The sequence below is a fragment of the Lichenostomus cassidix genome, chromosome 2 (assembly GCF_008360975.1).
Source record: "Lichenostomus cassidix isolate B80296 chromosome 2, HeHo_3.0, whole genome shotgun sequence".
In the NCBI taxonomy this organism is placed as follows: Eukaryota; Metazoa; Chordata; class Aves; order Passeriformes; family Meliphagidae; genus Lichenostomus; species Lichenostomus cassidix.
Window position 1 is genome coordinate 102550389 of NC_139482.1, and position 18447 is coordinate 102568835.

Genomic DNA, 18447 nt, shown 5'->3' on the forward strand with positions numbered 1-18447 from the left:
TGTCTGCCATTCACACACTGCTGTATGGTGGTATAAATACATATTTAAGTTTGAATTAATTAAGTTGTATTTAATCCTTTCTCTGTGGGCTTGTAAACAGCAGCTCCTATCAATGCTGGTGTACATTGTTGGCAACTGACGTGTGCTGTCAGCATAATTTTAGACACATTTCATTTCTTGCATTTTCTAGTACTTATTGCTAATCCAGAACTTAAATTTTTTCTCACTGGTGTGCCAGCTGCTAAAATCAGGTTTTTCCAAGATATAATTTTTTTGTGCTTTGCATGAAGAAACAATGGAATGCCAATAGTGATTTTCTAGTGACTTCCTAAAGCAGCGTAATTAAAAATCACACTTTGCAGAGCCATTTAATTTGCATTGATTTTAATCCTTCAGGTTAGCTTCTTTTCAGGTTAGAGTAAAGTACAGTCCAAAGACTGCGTCTCTATAATTGGTGGCAAATACAATCAGGCTAGAAGAGCTCATCTTCTCAGCCTGCCTTCCCCAGCAGGATGATGGAAGATATGAGCAGCTTATTATTGGCAACCTGGTGCTTCAGTTGTCTTGGGGAAAATAAGTGGTTTGCTCTGAGTATGAACAAAATCTTAATGTGTTATTATTACTGTAGATCAGGAGCTGAGCTGTAGACATTGAAGTATTGCATTAATATTTGCTGTGCTTGGATTAGCTGAATTGGCAGTGTATTTAAGTAGGAACTTGGGCTTTCTTATTATTTACTTAATTATTTTGTAATTTACTGGGGCTGAGTACTCAGCATGATTTTTAATTGTCTGAGGGAGACTCTTAATTTTACAAATGAGGTTCAATAAATGTGTGTGATATTGCCATCTTGGCTTTATAGGAAGAAGACTGAATTTTGCTAAGCTTTATGGTATTCCCATTACTACTACACTAGTGTGGTTGTAATTAAATTTTTAGAAGTTCATTTGCCTGTAGTTACTAGGCAGTCCTAATTTCTGTAATTATTACTATTTTGCTATCGTTTGCGTAGTAAATATATGAGGTTCCTGCCCAGTCCTTAAAAAGTAAAAAATTGTTGATGGCAATGGCTTTATATGCACTAAATCATGATCTGAAAGAGGCCTCGTCTGAACATGAGAGGTTATCTGCTATTTGTCACCCTAGGTGCACACGCTCATTGAAAGGGTGCAGTCCATATAAGGGCCCTCTAATTACACATTTGTAATGGAACAGAATTTGGTTGTTAATGTAGGTCAGTATCTTAACATTGTGTACAGAAAAATGGATACTTATGCAATTTCCCTATGAATTACTTAATAAAAATATAAGTGGTGAAAAAAAGAAGTGAAAAAAAATCAGGTAAAAACTTCATTTCCTTTACAGTATATACTTGTGAATTAAAAATTATGCATACCAGCAGAACCCCAGGAGTGTAAAGACACATCATGTAGTAGAGAAATCAAATTGTTTAGTCTATAATAAAACACTTGAAGACCTGCCCTTCATTTCTGCACTGAAATTTATTTTAATGATAATGGTTACCCTATGAATTGGTGTTCTGCACAGGAATGGTACAGATGTGATTAGAGTCTATTTCTCAGACTTCAGATTCACAGAATAATTTAGTAGTAAGGAATTATAGGTAGTTATCAAGTTACTGAGTGTCTTGTTCAACTGTATTATTATTCTTTGCTCCTGTTCTTTGCCACATTTTTTCCCATGTTTCTTTTTGACCAAATCTAGCTAAAACCACACAAAAAATTATAAAAGTGCCTGCAACATCAAGATCAAAAGTATTTTTGTCCTATGCCTTCTTTCATGCATCAGAGATCAAAAGAAAGAATATAAGAGCATGGCAAACATATTGTCTTAGCCTCCAGATGTCTTGAACTTTGGGTCTGTCTGAGCTGGATGTTTCTACTAGTAACATTTGTAGTTACCTAAATTGAGGGGATTTAATTTTCCCACACTTTTCTAGACATATCTTGAAGGCATGATTTGATGTCCATGACCACCTGTGGCAGGAGTTCCACAGCACAACTGCCATTGCAGAAAGCGCCACCCCTCTTTGTTTATTTGTTCAGCTTTCTTCTTTTTTATGGTGACTCTTAACCAGCTTGATTTCATGTCCTATGGTTCTTGCATTGGACAGAATGAGGAAAAAAATTGAAATAAATAACTTCATTAACCCTCTCCATACCAGTCATTGTTTTCATAATCTTCCATGATTCAATCTTCTTTTTTTTTTTATAGCCTATGCAGAAGTCATCCTATACGTTCCATCTTCATCTTGCTTTTTTGTGAACCTTTTCTGGTTATACCTCTCTGATTAAATTAAAAAATAGGGAAAGTGGTCAAAGAAGGCTAGAATGCACAGACATGCACAAAAAAGAAAGAGCAAAAGCAAAATGGATGAAGAATGAAAGAAATTTTAAAACTATTAAACAAATGTTGACTTAGTTTGGGCTGTTGATATGGATAGTACCATGTGTTTGTACAGAACCTGAAGCACACTAATCCATGGCCATCTCTGAAACTCTATCATATATATACTTAGATGTTTGCAGAAAGTTCCTCTCAAATTTTATCTTTTTTACACTTTAGACAGTGTCTTACAGTGTGCTTAACATTTGTGTGATGCAGGTGATACCTTTACATTGCCTGCCTTCAGTGTCTCTGTCATCACTAAATACATGTGACAAGTTAAAATTTCTCTTATCCAAGGTAAGCTTCAGCAAGGTTCTCAAGCAAATCTTCAAACATGGGAGTTACAATGGGTTCAGAAAAGTCCTTAAAACTCAAGGCTCCTCCTAAAGACCTGGAGGATTTGTTCCTTTAGAGATTTATGTTTGTAAGCTCCCTGAGGAGATGTTATAAGAAAAAATCAATCCAATTTACTTGTTACAATTAAATATACTCTGTCAGTTTTATACTCTCATGGAAAATCTGAAATGCTTATAGTGTAGTCAATACTGTAGGCAAATTAAAGCCTTCCTCAAAAGAGATCCTTTCAACAGGAAATCTGTGGATTTCTGAAATTATTTTAAAGCATTTTCTGGTCCTGTGCCTCTCTCTTGATCCCACTGCCAGTCGATAGTTTTATCATCTCATTTTCCTACTTTGAGCATTCTTTTTTCCTCCCACTCCTGGCAATAAAAAAAAGCCAAAACTGCACAACCAACCAAGAAAGATCAACTGTACAGAATGAACTGGAAATTTAGTTTTAGAATTAAGATGAAATGCTCTAAATATAATTATATACCTCAGGACAGAGGCAGACCCTCAAAGCCAGCTCTACACAAAGTGACATCATTGGCATACTAGTGGAATCTGTTTCTATCCTGAGATTAATTTCAGAGACACTGAAGCAATGTCAGAATTTGGTTTATCTTGGAAACGGGACTTATAGTAAATATAAAGACAGTAAAAAAGAGAAGGCTGCAGCCATCATCTATTTTAGAGATCAAGGAATTCCCAGAAGTAATCATCTCTTCTGTATTGACGTTGTTCCTGTTCTCTTAGTGGTTGCTTGGAAGAATTTCAATCCAAAGATTGATGTTTTACTCAGATGTACATCCCACTTTCAAAGGAATTAATTTATGGAAGTTTTTTAGCCTATGGGAAGTGTGACATCAGACTCTGATTGGGTTGGTCTCTTCTAGTTTTGTAAGCATGAGTTTGTAATATTTTCAGGTTGTTTTTCCTCGGAAAAATTTTACTTGTTTCTTCTGACAGCTAACCCCCAATAGCTAACTGTGGTGTAAAGGTATTTCTTTGGATGAGCATCAAGAGATTAAAATAACTTAAGAACACATCAAACAGGTTATTGTAGTGATAAATCTTCAGTATAGTCCAAGGCTAGTATCAAAGCACATTTAGCTGTAAATTTTTTTCTTTTATGCTTTACAGTAAAAGTTTGATTTGAGATGTTAACTGCATTTACAAGACAAAATATTCACGCTTATTCTGGCTTGTACTTTCAAATTGTTCACATAAAAAAAGACAGAATAAAATAGGCTAGACCTTTAGGTGATGAGAAACAAAACTTGAAATAGTGAGATGACTCATACGAAACAAATATAGAACACAGAGGAAAGCTATTTCTTTCTGTTAGCCTCAGTAAGTAGTACTGGAGAAATAAGGGAGAAAAACATGTATATCATTTTCCTTACAAGACAGAGAAAATGGCTTATAAGTAAATATTTTCAGTTTATATAGTTTTTTTTTAAATCATGTATTTTAATGTGCAGTGACTTGCCATTGGAATTTCGTCCACTACCCACCGAATGCTGGCGGGGGGACCACCATGTATACAGCTGGCTGGTTCAGGTTTTCTCACCATCCTCCTCTGCTTTTCCAGACACAGGCAGCAGGATTACATGGTGTTTATGCAGAGTGAGAAAAGGTTGAGGAAAGGGAAGAGTGGGGGAAAGGTGAGCTTGCAGAGATTTACTGAGGCGATCGCATGTAATTAGTCTTTGTATCTCTTGGTAGAAGAACCAACAAACTCTTCATGCAGTGTGCAGGGAGAGTAGAAAGTCTCAGATGGCACCACAAATGCTGCATTATACAATCAAAACATTCTTTTTTTGTTGCAAGAAGGAGAGTGTGGAACCATGTGAAAATCTTGCCGTGGAACATTGTTATAAAACATCTCAACATTGCTGTGATTTTTAAAGAATACATAGATCCCTGCCATGTTAATAGTTTTATCTTGTTTCAGGCTAGCAGTTTTAACTCCTACACTTTGATTGTGTTTCAGAACAGTCAAGGATCAAGTATTGGAACTGACATCTGAATTAAAGACTGTGCAAAAAATCTCTTCCCTCTTTAACTATTGAAAAAACTAAAATGGAAAACTGACTAAAGGAGGTGAGTCTTTTTGTCTTATTCTCTGATCCTTCTCTCCTTGATTTCTCTGCATTGCTTTTATTCATTTTTTTCTCCAGGTTTGCCTCCTGCAAAGGTAGGGAGCCAAATGATTGCAAACTCTCAACTGCTTTAATGAAAATGAAGGTAGCCTAGAAAATTATACATATGATAAACCATTTTTGTACTTACCTAGTTACACTGGCTGAGGGCTCTGTTAATATTGGGTGTCTTTGAATGTTGCGGTGAACGATTTTCACAAGTCTGACATGAACAAAAAGATGTAGCATATAAACTTATTGAATAGAGCCCCCGAGAGCTAGATATACCAGAGATGTGGAGACAGTGTAGGGAATGTAAGAAAATTATTGATTTGGCCTAGAGAAATATAACAAAAGAGAGAGATCAGAGGGAAAAATTAGTACAGAAGACAAGCACAGGGAGTGGTTGCGGCATCTTGGAAGCAGCATTGAGATGGCCTGGAGAAGCTCTGGTAGGGAAAGAACTTCCTTTTCCACAGTTTCCAAACATATTTTTACTTGCTTTTTTTCTGTGAGTTTTGGGGTTTTTTTCATACTAAGAGCTGACCTGATAGGACATACTGAAGATAAACTAACCTCTAGCCTTTTGAACACAAATGGAATAATAGTGAAATGTCTACATATAGTGAACTGTTGGTATTTCCCAAAGCTAATCATACTGAGACAGAATCAGTTCCATATCCTGTTTCTTTATTACCACATGGCAGACTTAAACAGACATGCACTAGAAATAGGGAGAGTTTTTATGTCTTTTTTAAATGGTGGTCATTCTGCTTATAATTTGATATGATTTTTAAAGTAGCACTTAGAAATATGATATATTTGACTCATTGCAGTTCAGTTTCAAGCAATTTAATTGTAAAGGTAAATTAATATGTTAATCATATAATTGGTTATGGGTATTTTAGGTTAGTTAGGTATGATAATGTACTTCAATTTGTAAATTTCCCTGAGTGGAGCATGAATTTAAGATACTGAATGAAATATTTTACATCTCAGGGGTACTCTGCATCACTCCAGAGTGACCTTTTTTCATTGTTATCCATTTGTACAAAAATTTCAATGGATACCTCACTTTAAAAATATAATTTCTTACAATGAGAATGTTATCTAATTATCCAGCAGTAAAAATTTCTTTGTATTTTGGTAAATTTACTTTCAGAGGAGAAAATAGCAGAGTGATGAAACATTTCCATAGCTATAAGACTGTATTCATGATGATTTATTATACATGATTCTGCATGTTACATATGTAGTATACATATATGTATTTATACAAGTATTTCTAAGGTACATGCACTCTACAAAAAGTGGTACATTTTCTTTGCAGAATAGGACTTGGAACTAGTGTGTATCTTCTGACAGTGTGAAAAAATTAGATCACTTCAGCTAACTTTGCCTCAGTCTGGCCTTCTCTAGAATTCTGAAACTGTATTGAAAAGGTGACATAAGGTTTGCAGTGGTGTGATTTTTCCCAAGCAAAAGTTGTATTTTTAACTCGGGAATTAATTTTTCACATTAATAGATTTCCTTATTACTTACATATATTTATATGCATTTTCATAGGCACAAAAACCCCCACCCTATCCCCTGAGTTCCCAGTGCTTGGGTAAAATGGTTATCTCCAGCATTCCCAGTGTTCAGCTCCTTACAGCTCTTCTTAGCTTTGGCTTCTGTACCTCTGCACCTCCATGCACCTGGATTTGGGCATGTGTCTTTTTCAAGGGTTAAGGAAATTAAGAATGGTGCAGTAAGAACATTATTACAGCTGTGCAGTCACCTCTGCAAAAATTAGGAAATGCCAAAATATGTCATCAATTGAGATGCATCATGACAGATGCTTTCCAGCAATGCCATATACCATTTTTTCCCCCTATATTTTTAACTTGGAGTTCACCTGCATATAGGTGGTTTTTAATGCTTAAGAAGCAAACTTGTGATTTAGTTATATGATTAAATTTGATTCTTCTTATGGTGTTTTATGGAGTCCACCTATTCAATGGATCCATCCAGTTTTGGAGAGGTATTTAATATTTTGGATAGGTTATTTAATATTTTAGGTCTATACAGACACATACACACTCCTGATATATAAACCCTCTGCATACTCACAAGCAAAGGCATCACTACTTGGAATAGAGATTTTTTTTCACTGAGTGTTGGGAGAAGAGGTGTATTGGGATTTTTTGGAGAATGTAGAAGGAAGTGATATTTTGATTGCAAATACACTGTTAGAACTACACACACAACCCCTTGCAACCTTCATTTTTTAAAAACTTGAATGTACAAAATTACAGAAACTAATTACTCCCATGAAGATATAGATCCTCCTGTGAAGCTTCCTAGCAGTTTATTGGCATTCTATAAAGGGAACTTTTTGCATATGGCAAAAGGATGCAAGGTAGAGGCAGAAGAAACCTCTTAACAAAGGAAAATGAAAGAAAGCATGATGCCATTGAAGAAGGTATTTTGATTAGTGATGCATTTATTAGAAAAAACAGGATGTGGTCCCCTTATTTTCATAAGGAATATACTGACAATATGACTTGAGAGTTGGACTGGATGGCCTTTTTTGGTACCTTCCAACTCAGAATATTCTGTGATTCTGCGAATATTATGTTACTCTTTTGTTGTGAATTTTGTTCGAGGGAAAAGCAGAAAGAACTTCAAGATGCAATTAAATCAAGATATGTTTATCATCAGGGAGAAGATGACTAGGTTTTGAAAAAGTCAGATAAAGAGAATCTATATGAAATGTGTTGGGGATGTGAAAGAAAATGAACTTTAATGAGACCAAAAAAAAGGAATATAATTGATCTTCCGCAGTGAGAATGTATGGAAGTAATTTAAACCTTAAGGTCCTCTTGTCTTATTGGGAGACAGGATAGAGGATGTTTTGTATGATCTAATTATGCGGCAGTCTCAGGCTCTTCAAAATATTATTCCTTAGGGGAAAAGGACACAAGACATAGAGAACAAATTACCAGTTAAAAGATATGACAATCTTTGATGCAGTTCAAGGGGAAGCATAAGGTATTTTACTAATAATCCCGGTGTGAAGGTAACAGCTGTAAAGAGAAAAATTAGAAAATTGCCTCAGGTAAAGTACACTGAGAAGGCAGAAAAGCTTGGATGAAGCAAAGGTACTGCAATCAAATATGAAGAAAAAGACCAGATTTCAAGTTCAAATTGAAAAAATTGATTATGACTTGCTCGGGGTATTTTAAAGAAAAATTTAGGCAAGACTTCTTATTACAGTTTGAATAGCAATTCCCTGAGATGTTATAGAAAGCCTGTGAATCAGAGAAAAGAAACTAAACTGACTGTGGGACAGACAAGTGATTTGTCTGTCTGTTAGGTAAAACAAGACATTTCAAATCAAAGTTCAATTTTTATATATTCCTATTTCTTTCCCTACTTATTGGAAAACCAAATATTAAAATTAAAGATAGGGACAACTCTTTAAGCATTTTTGCATTCAGAGCAAGTTGGAAGTCCAGGGAATATCCATAATGTTTTGGGATGAGCTGGATACTGAAATCTCCTGGACACTTATAAGCTTTGCACACCTTAGTGACAACAATAATTTCATAACTTTGACAAATCATATGTGTAGGCATAAGAGAAAAGGAAGTTACAGAATCACAGAATTGCAGAATGGCTTGGGTTGGAAAGAACCTTAAAGATCATTAAGTTCCAAAATCTATTATAAGTGGGAAGAAAAGATCAAAACCTGCAGATAGAGAGATGATGTGATACGGAATCAAAAATTTTGTTACAGCTATAAGTAAGGAAAACAATCATTAACAGCTAAAAGCTATGCAGGCTTATCTTTGAAAAATAAAAAATTGTCATGATGTTGCCTACATGAGTTAAATATGTAAGTGGGAGGAAAAAAGAAAAAATAAAGAGAAAGGGTGATATTTGATATAGGTAGGACCACAGACATTTTTTTCTGTGTCAGTCTGAAACAAATGTCACTTCATCACAGCTAGCAGAAATAGAAAAGTCCTCACAGCTACAATCAATTTTGTATCAAAGTTTATATCAGAAATGGATCCTTGACCTGCTTTTTATAGTTGGTGTCATCTAGATATTTATTGACCGAATTCTAGACAAAGGTGTGGTCCTTCTTCCTATGACATCTAGATTTACCGTTTTTCTTTTTGGTGGAAGATAGGCTATTGGTGGAGGAAGTTGACCTAGCTTGCCAGAAGACTCTCTTTCCTACAGTTGGCTTTAACTTCTGTAAAATACAGAAATTTTGTAATCTTCAGATCAGTTGCTTTTTTACAGTCTTCAGTGCATGACTACATTACACCTGCAGGATTCAGAGTCATAAAAAATGTCCTTATTTATGGTTCAATATAAATAATGTCAATGTACTAAACAAAATATTTTATTTCTTTTAAAATAAATATTGTTTATTTAAAATTTTAATCTATTTCATAGTATTTAAATAACAATGTAAACAGGTTGATAAAATCAGATGAACAGTCTCAGTAAAAGGGAGATAAAGCAACTTCAAGACATCATTGCCTGATTACCAGCCCAGGTCCTGTTGCCTTGATAATATGACATTGTAGAAGATAGGTGAAGAAGTGAGGCTAAAATCTGAAGTATCTGGGTCTTTTTAAATTATTCCACCCCTTCTAATTTATCTGATAGAATGCTAAATGATCCTTTCATTTTCAATATACTTGTCCTTGTGACTTTTTTTCCCTAGCGTGAAAGTCACAGCCAAAATAGACCTGCATGTGAGAGCATGACTGTTGTGTGACATACCTGAGGCAAGGGACACAGTGCTAGAGATAGGTGACATTCTTGTAAGACATTCTCAGGAGATGTCATCCCTAGCTCAGGAAATACCAGAATTCTTCTACCTCCCTCTGCTTTTCTATACTTTTCTTTAGGCAATTCCTGCTACTGTGGTTCATGCCAGTGGCTCAATGAGCCTTTGTATTTACTCAGAATGGCTCCTTTTGGAAGTGCACCCTACTGCAAGTAGATGCCTGTAAGAAGCTTTTATGGTGGGACAAAAAGTAATGACACCATTAACCCTGAGAAATATTTCTTGTGTTGCCATCATTCTCTTCCAATGAAAAAAAAATCAAGATGAGCATAGTAAGAAACCTAATTTTCTCCCATGAAATAATTCACCTGTTAGCAGCAAACTGATGTGTAGAACTGGCACTGGTTTTAGGCTGCTGATGCAGGGAGAGATGCCTTTCTTTGGTTTGCATTGCACATCATAAGTAGACACAATGATAAATATCTCACCATCTCCTGATGGCTTCATGGAATCAGTGACTGCACATTTATCCTCACCCTGGAAAGGGCATAGGAAGCACATCTGTCTTTATATGGTCTTTCTTTGTATTTTTATATGATTATAACAGCTACAGCAAAAACATAATAAAAAAATATGATCCAGATAATCCTCTTAGTTCAGTGTTGCAGGGATGGAACTGGCACTGGGCAAAATAAAAAAAATAAATTTGTCCTTACCGGATGGTGAAAGTGTGGCCAGGATACGTTAGTAGCCTCTTCCAACTCATTGGGTAATACAAAATTATGGTCTTCTGAAAGCTTTATTTTATATGACACTCTGCCATATGGCTATTATTTTTAACTGTTGCTACAATCTGTTTTATTTCTATTGTACAATTTCTACCTACCTTTTGTTTTCTAGCCTTTTCCTGCCAGCTCTTTTAGCTACAGTCTGAGTGCTACAGACACAGTTTAAAAAAGCTGTCTAATGATTTGGGAAAGGGACAGTATGGTAGTGGTCACAGTTGGGCCATGGCAAAGAATTCTAGTGTTCTGGTCTTGTATGCTTGAGAGAGACCAGAGTCATGTTTGGGTGTACTGATTATGTTCCCAAGACCAAAGGTAAAAAACCCGAGGGAAATGGTTTAACAAAGTATAATTCCTCAAGAACAAAATGTGTAAGTATGCATAAGCTTTCTGAATCGCCTTTGCTCTTAAAGCATGAATTTATCTGAGCACATCAATGAAGTTAAAGAAGGCTATAACTTCATTGTTCTGTTGTTATTTTAGAAATGAGGAGAAATATTTCAGTGTTACAAAATCAGTACATTGAAGTAATTTGCACCTCATTTCTATAAGCTGCCTATGAAGTTATTTCAACAACTAAAATTTAGATCTTGCAAATCCTGGAAATCAGGACAATTTCAGGGAGTGAAAAAAAATATAAAGTCATCAAAGTCATATAAAGTCATATAAAGTCTGGAAATAGTTGAGAAATTGGTGGAATGATAAATACTGAGGAGGATAAATTGCTTAAATGTTTTGGGTGAATTTGTATGTAAAGTATCATTCTTTATGTCCTGTGTTAATATAAAGATTAAAAAATGCTTTGATTAAAAATTAGGTAGTACAAGAATAAAAGAGCGTGTAATGGGGACATGATCCCATAAATCAAAACTCTGAAAAAGTGTTTGAGGGCATGGTATTTTACCAGTTGTAATAGGATTCTGCAGGTGGCAGGGTAAGGCACTACCCAGGCTTATTAATGAAGGTCACCTTTTTGTTCCAAACATGGGCACTCCAGGATATACTTGGTTAAGGAACTCATGCTTGAAGAAGTTGTTGAAAATTAGGGAGGCTTTTGGAGAAACCACAAGATTGGTTCAAATGAGACTAAAAATTATGTCTGGTTGATTCACTATTGGGGGGGAGGGTGGAGTTGGAAAACTTTTCTCTCTGTGGAAGGCAACAAAATATTGAGCTTCTGAGACTCACAAGTATGACCAAAAAGATCCAGTATGAGGAAGTTAAAACTAAAAATGGAAGCAAAGTACATGTTTTTAAACAGGAGTAAATACACATTGGAACAATCTACCAAGCACTGTTGTGGATTCTTGTAACTTAAAAGATTTCATTTGGAATTAAGTCTATGATTGCTGAAGGAATTTAGGGAATTAGATGCTCAAACATCCTTGAAATGTACTCATTAAATTTTCCAGTATCTCTTGGGCTCCTCTAGAAATGCAGCAGAGCTAAAAGCAGTGTGCTGCATCTGATTCGCAAGTGGGACTTGATGGAAGGCACTGTGAAGTAGCATCAGACAGTTCTGTAATGTCACACAGTAGGTTAGACTGCACTGTCCCAGTGGCCTCTTTTATTCACAGTCAGTGTGTTTGTTTATTTGTATGTGAGAATAGCTAAAGAGTGTTCTGATCTAATAAGAGCTACTTGAGATTGCTGCTGAAGTACTTACACCCTGTTTAACAAGATGTCTGTGATTCACTCGTGTTGCAGTAGAATGTTATTTCACCTCCATTCTGCTGCTAGTAGGGAAAAGATTGAAATACCAGGCCTGTGTGCAGAGATGGCATGGACATGGCACCTCAGAAACAGCTCTGGGTCTGTTGGGCTTTCAGCAACTGATTTGATTGCCAAAGCAGAAATGGTCAGTCGTGTCAGGACCTGCTCTGTCATCTGAGTGTGTTGACCAGAGGAGGACCTGAAATACAGCTAGGTAGATATATTAGCTGAGCTTTTCTTGGTTTTCTGTAGTATTGACTATATAAATTGCCTATATATTGCCTATATAAAGAATTCACTTGAGACCTTTGTCTCTCACCAGGAAAACTTGGATTTTAGATGAATGTGTCTGGCTGGCTCAATTTTACGTTTGTGAGAGTTACATTCAATTAGAGGCTATATCAACCTTTTAAGCATCCAGTCACGCACCAGTACAAGCAGTAATTTTGCTGTCACTGGACACTGCACTCCTGACTGTAGAAATGATCTATTTTCTTTCTTTTTTACACTTCACTGCTCAGGGTCTGCATGGCTAGAATACATCTGTCCTATAAACTCGATCTGTTGTCAGTACAAGTATTACTTGCGAGCCAATTTTCTAGTATTACTTTTAAAATATATTATCTGAAATAGGATGGTCGTGGAGAGCAAAGTAAAGCTCTCCCATGAGTGAGGAAGATCACTGTATTCCTTGAATCAGAGCCGAATTCTATCCTGAGTTTTGTTTACTCACAAAGTTGAGTTTTATGAGATGCCAGAAATCCAAATTCCATCTGATAAACATTATCTAAGTATGGAGTAATAACCTAGAATATTGAGGGTTTGGGACTTTTTCTTTACTTTTTTTTTTTATTTTAACAACACGGAAACAATTAATGGAGAAAAATAAGTCATCTGCTTATGCTTATTAACACTTAATGAAATTTAAACTTCTGTGTCCTTCTTAACAGTTTTTTTAACTTACTTTTTTTGTATAAGAAAATAATATGGCAAATTTCAGCTCAGTGTTACAAACTCAGGATATAAATGGTTATAATTTGTATGAAAGTGAATTGAGTTGAATATAAAATACAAAGATAAATGTTTATGTAGTGGTTGATATTCATAGATATTTTGGAAATCTGTTTATCCAGCACATCAGTATGACAACAGGGTTATAATACTGGGTTGCTCAGGCTATATCAGTATATAAAACCTATTTGTCATCTTTGCAAAATACATATTATTACCAGAATACAAATTAAACTGGTGAGATTGCTGCATTTCTCATCCTTATCAGGTAGATCTTCTGTGTGATTTATCAAGTCCAACATGGGCACAAGCAGTATGTACTTTAGACAAATTACTGATGGCAACTGCTGTGTGTCCTCTTTGCACAGTTTATCAAAGTTCAAAATAAAAAACATCTATTTTGATATCCAATGAGGGAAGAAGCATTAAGATTAAGCCAATTTTAAAATATATTACATTTTTGAAGATCAAGATTCTGGCCAGGTGCTTGAGGTGAAAATTCCCAGTGTCCAAAAATTGTATTCTTCTATGTCAGTGAGTAAGAAAATGAAAGTGCAGTGTTAGCAGATTGGGATTTTTGGTTTCTGTAAGTGAGCAAGCAATAATGTAATGTAAGTGATCCAAAAAGTAATATATGTCCTTTGTTAACATCAATAGCTTCATAATGCAGCTATTCAAATGATATATTCTAATTTGTTCATGTGCCTCAGAGAAGTGTCATGCTTTCCTGTAAGACTGTTATGATTTTAGCTTCAGAGCACTGCATGAAAATGCCCTCTGGGCTGGAGGGTGCTTTCTGATGGGTAGACCTTGTTAAAATTAAGTTTTTAACACAGTAAAAATTTAGTTACGCTGCTTTATGATAAACTAAGTTAACTTCTTGATTTGGCCAAATGAGTTTGGAAAATTCTTGAAGAGAATGTAATTGTTATATCCCATTTCTTTACATTGCATTACATATGCATGTTTATGCATACATGTATAACTAGTTTGCCCAAGCATTTTGTAAAAATAACAAGAAAATGTAATTTTTCTTTCTATCTATCCAATTTGAAAATGTAACTCAGAAAGTGTGTTCAAGGAGATGAGGCAACATAGCTGTTCCAGGAGGTACAAAATAGACTGGTTAGGTCAAAACATATTTTCTTTAATATACAATGTGGAATCTGTCCAAAAGCAAAATAATGCTAGGACTGAAGGCAGTCAGTATGACATCAAGGAAGATGTATATTCACTGGGTCAAAATGAGACTTGAACTACAGAGCTTCCTAGATGTAAGATCAGAAGCAATCCCATATAAGAGGCATATATCTAAGCAACTTTGTAGGGGATGCAGCTATTTTAATTCACAGAAAATAAGAGAGCTGTGATACTAAACCCAGCACCTCCGTGCAGATGCCATGGCACCGATGTGGGATCATTCTTAGTGGAACTTTCTAACAAGCATGAACTTTGTCCTGCAGCAAGATTTCTGATCTGGCTTTGACTGTTTGATATTTGCTGACACCAGTCAGATTTCTGTCAGTATCATGACGAGAATTAGTGTCTTAGAGCAGCAATAAGTAAAGAAGTCTGTGCTGTGGGGAAAGCATGATGAACCAGATATAACAAGGCAAACATAGTTTCAGGACTTACCTTATTTGAGAGATCATCTGGTTTAGGTTATAAAAATTAATACCTTGAGACTGTTAGGATAGTGAATTGACCTCTTGTTGAGATGCCTATAGCCTGAGCATCTGAGAAAACAGAAAATAATTGCTGCATCCCAATATTCTTCTATTACAAGAATTTATTTATTCTGAGCTGCCTGACCATTGTAGCGTTCAACAACATGGTGAGTTTTTTATTTTCAATTACTAATCTTTACTGCACATGATACTTTGTAAGACTGTGTGTGTGTAGTGTGTCTTCTCTGAGTAATTGATTAGTTGTCAGTGAACAAGAAAAAAAATCGATAATACCAATAATTTTTAGCTCTTAAATTCTGAACTAAATGTTTCTTATATTAAGCATGTGTCATTATGTATACAGCTCAAAATGTGCCTATGCACATAAAAGATGGCTATTTTGTTTTGATTGCATTTATTTTCTCAGTGGTTTCCCTATATTTAAAGGAATTGATCACAGGACTATAGCATTGTTTAGGTTTCAAAAGATCATTGAGTCCAACTATTAACCCAGCACTGCCAAGTCCACTGCTAAACCCTGTCCCTGAGTGCCACATCCACACATCCTTTAAAAATCTCCAGGACTGGGGACTCAACCACTTCCCTGAGAGTCTGTACCAATGCTTGACAATCCTTTCCATGAAAGGATTATCCAGTCTAAACTTCCCCTGGCACAATTTCAGGCCATTTTCTCTGGTCATGTTGCTTGTGACTTAGGAGAAGAGATTGACTCTCACCTCATTACAACTTCCTTTCAGGTACTAATAAAGAGCAATAAGGTCTGCTCTCAGCCTACGTTTCTCCAGGCTAAACACCTTCAGCTCCCTCAGCTCTTCCTCATAAGCCTTGAGCTCCAGACCCTTCACCAGCTTCATTGCCCTTCTCTGGACTCACTCCAGCACCTCAATGCCTTTCTTGTAGTGAGGGGCCCAGAAGTGAACACAGGATTTGAGATGCAACCTCACCAGTGCAAGTACAGGGGGATGATCCCTTCCCTAGTCCTGCTCGCCACACTATTTCTGATACAGGTCAGGATTCTTGGCCACCTGGGCACAGCTGACTCATGTTCAGCTGCTGTTGACCAGCACCCCCAGGTCTCCTTTTTTGCCTAGCAACATTCCAGCTGCCCTGCCCCAAGCCTGTAGTACTGCCTGGGGTTGTTGTGACCCAGGTGCAGGATCCAGCACTTGGCCTTGTTGAACCTCATCCAACTGACCTCAGTCCATCAATCCAGTCAGTCCAAATCCCTCTGGAGAGCCTTCCTGCCCTCCAGCAGATCATCACTCTCACCTAACTTCATGCCACTTCCAAATTGACTGAGGGTGCACTCGATTGCCTTGTTCAGATCATTAATAAAGATATTAAACAGGACTGGATCCAACACAGAGCCCTGGGGAACAACCTATCCTCTTCTTTCCAAAGCTCTGCCACTGTGGGCAGGAGTTCCTCCACTGGGTGCACCTCTCACAGGGGTGCTGAGAGCAGAGCATAGCCCTGCAACTGGCACCAGGATGGCAGCCTGGTCTCACCAGAGCTCCATCTGGGCAGCTGCATTAGCCCTTCCTGTGTGCCCTTCCAGACTGATTACTTTCTGGAAACACATACCTGGCATAAATTGAATTATCTTGTTTCAGCTTAGATTAAGTACTTGATTTGTAATTAAAATCCAAATGGTAAAACAAATTGAGAATGACAAATGCAGTTTATTGAATCAGTAGACAACTGCTTTCCTGTTCTGTCTCCAATGCAGTTCCATTTGATTTACTAATTATATGCAAACTATCATTATGTTGTGGTTCTTCATAACAATTTTGGTATTTCAGCAGAGATCCTTCTTGGTTAGAATGACTGAAATGGATTGGTGGAGTAATTCATATCATTACAGTTACTGATAATTTGTATTGCTACACAGTCTATCAGACTGTTCATTTCATACATGTTTGAGAAATAAAAACCTATTTATTTTCTGTGAGAAAATCTCGAATAAATTTAAAGCTTTGCTTTTTACCAAGATATGATAAGGTATTCTTTTTAACTTTACAAAATGCCTTCTGCTTGAGCACCTGGACCTCTGTGCAGAAGGAGGAAAAATTTCTGACTTTGAAATATTGCTAGTGTTGGTTATCCTTAAAAATGCATAATATTATCTTGTGGTTTTATTCATAGCTATAGCAGTACTAAAACAAGGGAAGATATATGAGGCATGAATTATGTGTTGTCTTCTTACAGGGAAACAGAGTGCAAATTTCTGGCATATTTTTCAAACTTAAATTATTTATATATTGAATATTATTCTGGCAAATCCTGATTAAATTTAGATGAATTCTCTTAATCTCTTCAACAGTTTGTCCTGCAGCTTTTAGTAATCCTTCTGACACCCCCAAAATCTATAAAAGATGGGACTTCCACATATAGGACTGAATAAATGTTATTTAGATCCCTAAATATCTGTGGCTGCATTGATATATATTTCTTTCTTAATCTCTGTCACTACACTGATATATATTTCTTTCTTAATTATAAAAAGAATCTTATTATAGATAGGAAAGTTAGGTATTATTTTGGTGCAGAAGCTGTTTAATTGGTTAATTATAAAAATTCAGCAAAATGAATTAAAAAAAGAATAAAAAATCTGATTCAGATAAACTTTTTAGTTCAGTGTTGGGGGGATGAAACCTGCACTGTGTAAAATAAAAAGATAAATTTACCCTTACAGAATAGTGAAAGTCTGACCAAGGCACATTACTAATGTCTTCCAACTCATTGGTAAGTAATTATACAAAGTAGTTACACTTTTGAGTGTAAGGACTGATAATGAGGGTCCTGCAAGTGGACAGATCTCCAAAGGATGTGTACAGTTCATGTCAATTTTAGGAGGACAGTAGGTGTCTCAGGCAGTTTTGTTGCAGGTGACAAAGCTTGAGTGATCAGTGTCTCTGTTATCAGATTAAACTGGAGTCTGCAGTGTTTGAAACACCTCTGGGAAATGGGAAAACCTATGGACTACTAAAAGCCTTTAACTGCTTCCACCAATGCCATTAAATCCAGATGTTTGACAGCACTCAGTTAATGCTGTGTCTCTGCTATTGCTGATTTCCATTGGAATGCTTGTCTCTCATGCTGCACTGTGGGCTCATGGTAGAAGAAGTAATTTATTTGATAAAACCAAAGAAAGCTTCCTCTACAGGGAGTGGGATTCTCTGGGAAATCTATCACTAAGCACCATTAATTCTCACCTGCCATCATCACTTAGCCCTCAAATAGATTGTGTCAACGCTAATGTTGCAATTTTTGTTTTCAGGTGTGATAGCTGACCTTCTGCTTGGGGGATAATGTAAATGCTGGTAGATATGTGTACTCACTTGAAAGGGTGTTAGCTCAGAAATTATTCTTCTTTGGGTAGCCAAGGATCATCTATTTTTCTAAGCATGAATGAGTATTAAATTGGGCTAGAAAAATAGGCAAAATATTTGATAAATGTTATTGCTTACTATAGCATATTGTTACATTGTCACAATTTAAATTATATGCTACTGAGAGATTGAAGTGATGGGAATATAATAACCACACCTATAAATATTTTTCCT

The 18447-nt window shown here is 36.1% G+C and overlaps 1 protein-coding gene across 11 annotated transcripts in view; it reads left to right on the forward strand.

Moving 5' to 3' along the window:
- DLGAP1 (DLG associated protein 1) overlaps window positions 1–18447 on the forward strand; it is a 405566-nt gene that overhangs the window by 145073 nt on the left and 242046 nt on the right. For 9 of the 11 annotated variants that reach the window (XM_085052618.1, XM_085052611.1, XM_085052614.1 and 6 more), the window contains one exon: window positions 4745–4854. The gene's annotated coding sequence lies outside the window, so the exon portion shown is untranslated. The remainder of the gene's footprint in view (window positions 1–4744; window positions 4855–18447) is intronic. The other 2 variants (XM_085052617.1, XM_085052620.1) reach the window with 1 other exon arrangement.